The sequence below is a fragment of the Pocillopora verrucosa genome, chromosome 3 (genome assembly GCF_036669915.1).
Source record: "Pocillopora verrucosa isolate sample1 chromosome 3, ASM3666991v2, whole genome shotgun sequence".
In the NCBI taxonomy this organism is placed as follows: domain Eukaryota; kingdom Metazoa; phylum Cnidaria; class Anthozoa; order Scleractinia; family Pocilloporidae; genus Pocillopora; species Pocillopora verrucosa.
In genome coordinates, this window is record NC_089314.1 from 14,195,551 (window position 1) to 14,203,110 (window position 7,560).

A 7,560-nucleotide genomic window follows, 5' to 3' on the forward strand; every position below is an offset into this window, starting at 1 on the left:
TAGTTCTTTCTTTTTAATTTTTTTATCACATCCGTATGCTTTATTCTCCTTTCTTTTTAAATTAAGGAAGCATCTCCTGCTGGTTTTGCTATGATAACAATGGGCCACTAACACAAATATTATTGGAAATATGCCTCGCAGGCCTCACTGTGCTATGTGGGGTTGTAACAACAATTGAAGGCACTCAGAAAAGCAAACTATTCTTCCTCATGTTAGAATATTGAGATTCTACTCCCCCAAGAGTAAGAAAGACGTCTTTTCGTGAGCTAGATCTATTAATCATGATCACTTCAAGGTAACAATGAGTACGACGTTGTACATAAAAGGTACCATTGTTATAGCAAAGACCTCCCCCAAAGCTCTGATCTACACAAATCAAAGAGAGTTGCTCAAGGAAGAGAAAGCAAAGTAGTGACAAAACTGAAGTTCCAGTTAAGAATGAGCCCTTTGTTGAGGATGACTTTATTAGAAGAAAAAAAATTAGATTATGTAGCCTCAGCATTCCCTTCAGATACTGATCATGAAGCTATTCTTCTTGTTGAATTAGCTACACAGACAGAGTGTCTAAGTCAAGTGAAAGAGAAGAAAAAATATTTCATTGACTAGGCAACTTGTTCTAAAAACTGTTGCACAGGTGTAACTAAGTCTAACCTTGTTTTAGATTTTGAATTTTTAGAACCAAAGGCCGTCTCTGGAGGGGCAGTAAGAATACTAAAAAGTCATCAAAAAAACGAGTAGCTGATACACAAAAACAGAGAAAAAATGACAGAGTCTAGACAAGATGGGAACAACTTGTTTTCACCTTAGTGAGAACAAGAAAACTTTTTGATGTCAAATTCCTAGCTGACACTTTTGGCATTAATTCTTCTCAAGTATTAAGAATTTACAATACATGGATAACATTTCTTTCTCGAGAGCTGTCCTATCTAGTTCCATGGCCTTCAAGATCAGAATTACAAAAATGTCTGTCAAAAAGGTTAAAAAATTTAAGAATGTAAGAGTAATAATTGATTGTCTTGAACTTTTCATACAAAAACCAGAAGTTCCTTCAAGCCAAAAGATTACATGGAGTAATTACAAACACTGGTGTTGTATCCTTCATTACACCATTATGGATAGGATCCATCAGTGACAAAGAAATTGTTAGACAAAATCGACTGCTGGACTTGCATTGGAGGGGGGAGTGGAGGGGGATGCAGTCATGACTGACAAGGGTTTTGTGATTCAGGATCTCTTAACATTTAAGAAAGTCCACTTTATCTCACCACCCTACTGTCAAGGACACGCCTATCAGCTAAAGGGACAACACATACTTGTCATGTGGCATCACTAAGAACTCATGTTGAACCAATGTTGGATAGAATTATTTTTGTTTGTGCGGCATTAACTAATTTATGTCCAAGAAGCATAAAGAAAGGAGCACTCTGTAGAAACAAGAATTTTTATTTACTGAACTTGTTGATCTTCTTGTCTTTGGGATAACAAAATTCCGTTAAAATTGTTATTTTTAGCAGCAAATTATTGCAAGAGTTTGAGGGCTTCGCATGCAAAAACGAATCACTATCTTGTCTTTTAAACACTTAAATCTTTTTTTTCGATCTCATAAGAGGATGAAGTCAGAATGCTTTCTTTAGGGTATGATTTAGCTGCATTTTGAAAAACTTTTGTTTTTCTGAACAGTTTGACTCTTTTATATGGAATTCTGGAGGGTTCTCTTTCACGTTTCCTCCCACAGTGCAACCTCCATGTACATGTACAAACATCAACTGTGGTCCTTCACATTCTTCTTTTCGTAATTTTCATGACTTAGTGAACCAAAAGCTGCCAAAGAACGTGATAGAAAGTCCCGCCTTTGTTGAAAACATGTAGAAATGAAGATCATATTTGGTAACTGTATGAAATTCCACAAAGCTGTCTTGAAGAAGAGGGTGTTCCTTTTCCCTGTTACTGTAAAAGAGGCTTTTGGGTAGTAAACTTATGTAGTGGTAGTAGTAGTTGTTATTGTTGGAGCTATACTGAGAGAGAGTTCCCACAGAAGATTGCTCTTTTCAAGGGACTTTGGAGACAGCAGTGAGATTGTGTCAGTGGTGAGCTAGCACATAGACTTTGGCAGGCTTAATTAAGTTTATTAATGATAAGTATTGCACTGCTTTAAGGATTCGCTCATTGTTAGGAACATTTCATTTCTCTGTTGGTTTGATTATACCATAACTCCGGAGAATGTGAAGAATCATGTATTTGTAATCTCAGATGATGTCATCCACAACAACAGTTCCGTTCACGAAGTGCAAGAACTTTTGAAAAGTTATCTGACAAAGGATCTTGGCCAACGAGTAACAATGATGCATGAACTTACGAATGGATGCCCAGTGCAGTATAAATCCCGTCACTGCCTTGGAGATTTGTCCTCTTGTCTTACAGATTTTGGCTACAAAAAAAGGGAAACTTCTTCAAAATGCCTCATGCAAAAGGAAAACAGGATACAGCTGGGTCACTCATGAAGCAAAAGTTTAGCCAGGCGATGCTTCATTGAACAGCCAGAATAAAAAGTGCCAAAGACATGTACTCATTTCTTAATGAAAATTTCACTTTGCCTGCTACTTCAAGCTACTTTTCCAGGACAAAATCTGTAAATTTAAAGCAGTGCCTCTTTTTTGATGTCCCTGTCACAGGTGAACATTAAGTGAACAGAAATAGGCCCACTTCAAAATTTAAAATGAAAGGCATTGCAAAGATCCATGTGGTGAAATACATCACAGAACAAGGGAAGGTTTTTAAAGACAGATCCTGTCACTGTATCAACTGCTTAATGGAAACTAGCAATGTTTGCAAAAATTGTAAGTGAATGGATGACTGGGAAAGAGCTTAACACTAAAAGAAGAGGATCAACAGCCATTACCAGAAATGTAGAAGACAATGCTGAAGTAACAACAGACACAGCTGTCAAAATAGCTGACCTTGCAGGAGAGGGGAGTGTAGTAGCAGTAGCAGCAGATGCTGATTCAAGCTATGACTACTGTCTGTTGAAGGTGATAAGTGACACAGTGGTAGAGCTCTCTGAAGATATCACAGATGACTATGGAAGTGTCTACACCACAGAGCAGGAAGTGCTTAATGGAACTTCTTCCTCAGAGATAATTTTATTGATATGACCTACAGACTTGAGGATTGTTCATACAGCAATTGTATAGCATATCTGTTATGATCTTCAAGTTGTAAAAAGAGGCAGAAAGTCAGTGTTTAGAGTGCCAGTTGATCTCAACGATGAGGCAGTAGACTTCATGCCGTACAAAATGTTGTTACTTATACCTTATACTGTGTCAGTGAACTAGAAACTGACTATTTGCAAAAAAGACCATACCTACAGGGGATTATGGGTAAATAAAAATTTTAATAAACTGCAACAGAAATGAAATAGTGGGATTCCAAACTCAGATAGTGCAGGTGATGACTAGGGATCATCAATCTGAACACAATGTATGCTGCTGCATAGGTAATTACCTGACCATTCAATAACTCTCTTTGAAAAAATGAGGTGGTGCAGCTTGGTTATCACCATTTTAACGCAAACAGTGTCAAATGCTTTTGAAAAGTCTGCTAGCACCATGAGAGTTACCTCTCTCCTTTACATGGTGCTCAACAACTCGTCCTTATGTTCAAGAGAACTGTTGAAGTTGAATATCCCTTACAGAAGCTCGAGATGGTGTCTCCGAGAAGAGATTTTTTGGCACAGAAACCAGCCATATGGGAAGCAGCAAGCTTTTGATAGCACTAGATAGGATGGACACTGAATGCAGGTGGTCTACTGTGACTTGGGTGTCAACTTTTGAGATGGGGCTTATACACACTAGTTTCCAGGTGTGTGGGAAGTATAGCTTCGAAATACAGTTATGGATGATAGCTGTGAGAAGACCAACCAGGTGTTCAGCAGAGTCTTTTACCAACTGAGCCACCGGTTGGTTGACTCCAATCAAACAATCAATCCATAGTTGCTTAACTCATCCAACTACTGGGTTGTTTACCATTTTAAAAATAATTCCGGAAATTTTGGTTTGTTTGTTAATGGAACATGACTTTAGTTCGCTCTGGTGGAAAATCCCTGGGAGAAAAAGAATCTATGAGAAGGTGATCCCATTTTTCTGCTAAAAATCTTCCCAATGGAAATTTTGTGTTCCATGTACTGATCTTCCACCCTTCTCACCAGTTACAAGCCTTTCACAGTCCTTCTTGCTGCCAGACTCCTCTGATTTTTTTTTGCATCAGTTAAAATGGCATGCACTCAAGTGTACGAGTGTTCAGTGTGCCACTTTCAAGCTTAGGATTCCAAAACTTACTCCACTATGATTGTGGCTCATTTGAATGGTAGGTGGAATTTGCAGCTTACCTAGAGCTCTTTGAGAGTAAGTGTATCTGGCATAAAAATTATGTTGCATAGCTCTCCAAGGTGTCTTTATAAATTTGCAATAATTTTTTAAACTCTTTGTTTTCAGCTATCATTTCTTCCATTTCAACTAGGCCTTGGCATGTGTAACCAACCTCAATGATGCAGGGTCATTGAAAATTTTGAAGTAATGGAAGATACTGATGAAAAACTTTTCATAATAACATATCCAGATAACAAGCACATGTTTGGTGGAAAGGCAATAAAAAAATGTGTTCAAGAAAATAGCTGAACAGCTCGCCAAGATATCTGATCACGTGTTTACTGGAAAACATTGCATGAAAAAGCGAGGAAAGATAAGATCAAAACAAAAGAGAATAGAGGATCACAATAACAAGAGTGGAAATGACAAGAAGACTTGGAAGTTGTACAATGAACTCTCCAGTTGCTGTGCAAAGAACCCAACTGTGAGTCCCACCTGTATGCTGGAGAGCAGTCAAAGGACCAGAATTCAGAAAATGAGGGAGGCTGGAAGTTGTCAGATGATGGATCATCATCAGAGTCCTTCACAGACCAAACCTACAGCGATTCATCCAAAATAGGAACAAGGCAAAGGAAGATCCCATAAGAAGCCAAAGAATTAATCTCCTGCAGCAGAAATACTAAAATTTCTAAAATCCTGCAGTAAAAGGCAAGAAAAATTGGAGGAAGAAAAGTCCTAGATTTTAAGAGATGAAAGAAGAAAAAATTCCTGCTTTAATCTTTTCTTAGAATATATGGGCAACAAGTGAACAAAGAAACTAGTTATTGACACCTTAAAGGCCAAAACACAGGATATGTATTTCAAGAAATTGACTTTTGTTCAGTGTGTTGTTCGAGATGGATGCATCAAAGCTTGTCCACTTTTTGTTTCTGTATTTCATATTTGTCTTTCAGTGATATATTCTGTGGCTGCTCACCCTTAGCACCACCAATGTGAAATATCTAAGATGTTTATCACTTGTTGTCTGTGAGAAGTGCTATGTTTTGGGGCATTTTATGTTATTTTAAAGAAAAGAATAATATCTGCTGAATCTCACACCAATTTGTCACTGATAGGGACCATATCAGATTGATTGTATTTGCCCAGAAATGTACCATTGTTAGTGGTTAAAAGCAAGAGAGTAAATTAAAAATAAGGCTGTCAATAAAATAAACCAAAACAAATATAAATTTAATTGAGTTTCTCTTTCTTCAAACAGGAAAATCCCACTACCACATAAATACCAGTACTTCCAACATTCAAACATTTTCTAAATTAGAAAAATACATTCATTAGTTGCACATGCTTAGCCTGAGCAGCTAGTGCACCACCATTTAGGTGCACTACAACTGGCTCACTGTCGCCATCTCCATAACCACCATGATGATGATCTAAGAAGTAGCTGTCATCTAGGTCATCATTGAGTAGACAAAAGTTGTGCAGAACACATGCAGACATTATAAGGTGAACCAGAGTCAAGAGTTTCCTCCATTGTCCCTTCAGGAGACTTGTTGATTACTCTACACCCATGTCACATTTTCTCATAGGGTAACACCCAGTATTTCTCAATTGAGAATGTGGGTAATACCCAAGTGAAATGATCATCTGAGTCATCTGAGCTGTCTGATGCTGCTGATTTGAAGCATTGTCTAGAACAGCCAATGAAATTGCTTTATGGAATAATCCACGTTTGCCCGCTAATAACAAATTCCACAATGTGCCGTCTGGTAAGCTTTCAGTGAGATAGTGGTTTTTCTTTGTGAGGAAGTACAATGGCAAAACGTACTTGCATCTCAGATGACCAGAGAGATATTTTAGAGCGTGTTTTTCGAAGGAGGGATGATTGGAATGGATCCATGTACAAGGAGATGGTTTTAAAAGTGTCAACAAACACTGATTTGATGAAGGCACAAGTGGAGGTAAACTTAATCATTTTTTTAACCTCAGCTGTTGCTTTATACCAGGTTGTGCCTCATTTTATCTCAATAATTCCACGAATCAAACAAAACTAGCAATTCGTATAGATTGTAGTTGCATTTATAAGTCAATAACAGCCTAACGGTTGAAGTTTATTGGATGTCGTTTCGCTTGTGATAACACCATGTGATTAGGTAACACCAGGTAATTTCAGAAATAAATCACTGGAGGAAAAGCAAATTAAATCAGTATAAATGCTAGTTGTTGATGCATGTTTCTGTTGATATCTTGGTGCTGCACGTTTGCTGGCAGGCTGTTAGAACCCATCTTGAAATACATAACAAAATACAAGAATACAAGCCATGCGACACTCTATGAGGGACTACATCTAAACCTTTTCAATGGGTATCCACCATCGCCAAGAATATGTGTGTCCCCAGGGAACTTGGCTGCAGCAGCGACAAACAGGGAGGAATTTCTGAGGACCCTTGAGTCATGAACTGAGCATGGCCAGCCTGCTACAATGTCTCTGAAAACCGTATTGTCATTGCACATAATCTGTTTTGCATCAGGTAAATATGTCTTAATTAATACCCTGTTTTGTTAAATGAAAATGTGTTTTATTCATTTTCCAAGACTACAGTAACTTCCAGTATTTTAGTACAATTTAAATTGCAATAGCCCAAACAATATATCTTTTTTATTTAACCAGAAAAATGATTCTAACCTGGGAAACAATGGAATGTCAACTCAGCTAAGGCTCTGCACAAGCAGTGATCCTGTGTAAACGACTTAGAGCTATGTTAAACCAGTCAGACTCTGAACAGATCACTTCTAAGTTCACTAAAAACCACAGGAAGGTCAAAACTTGTTTACGAAAGGGAATTGGAGTCCTCCCAAAAGCCTGTGTCATTCCTATGGGAAATTGCTGTATTTTTTGGTAAATGGTAAACAATCCAGGTCTTGATACAGTTCAAGAACGAATTGAGCAAAGTAACTACACAAGCCACGTGACAAGCCCCTCCACAATTCAAGCTCTGCCAACATGTTCAGATCATGATCAAATTTTACTTAACTGCAATATGATAAAATCTTTGTTGTTGAAACTTGCCAAGTCTTCCAAGTCTTCCTACAGTCTTCCAGCTGTACATAAATTTTGATTTCCATGTGTCACGTTGCTGTACAAAGAATGCTTTAGAACATTATATGACCTTTTGCTTTCTTAAAATGTAGCCTTGTT

The 7,560-nt window shown here is 37.7% G+C and overlaps 1 pseudogene; it reads left to right on the plus strand.

Moving 5' to 3' along the window:
* Positions 1 to 456: 456 nt before the first annotated feature.
* LOC131773351 (uncharacterized) lies at positions 457 to 1,132 on the plus strand (annotated as a pseudogene).
* The last annotated feature ends 6,428 nt before the right edge of the window (positions 1,133 to 7,560 follow it).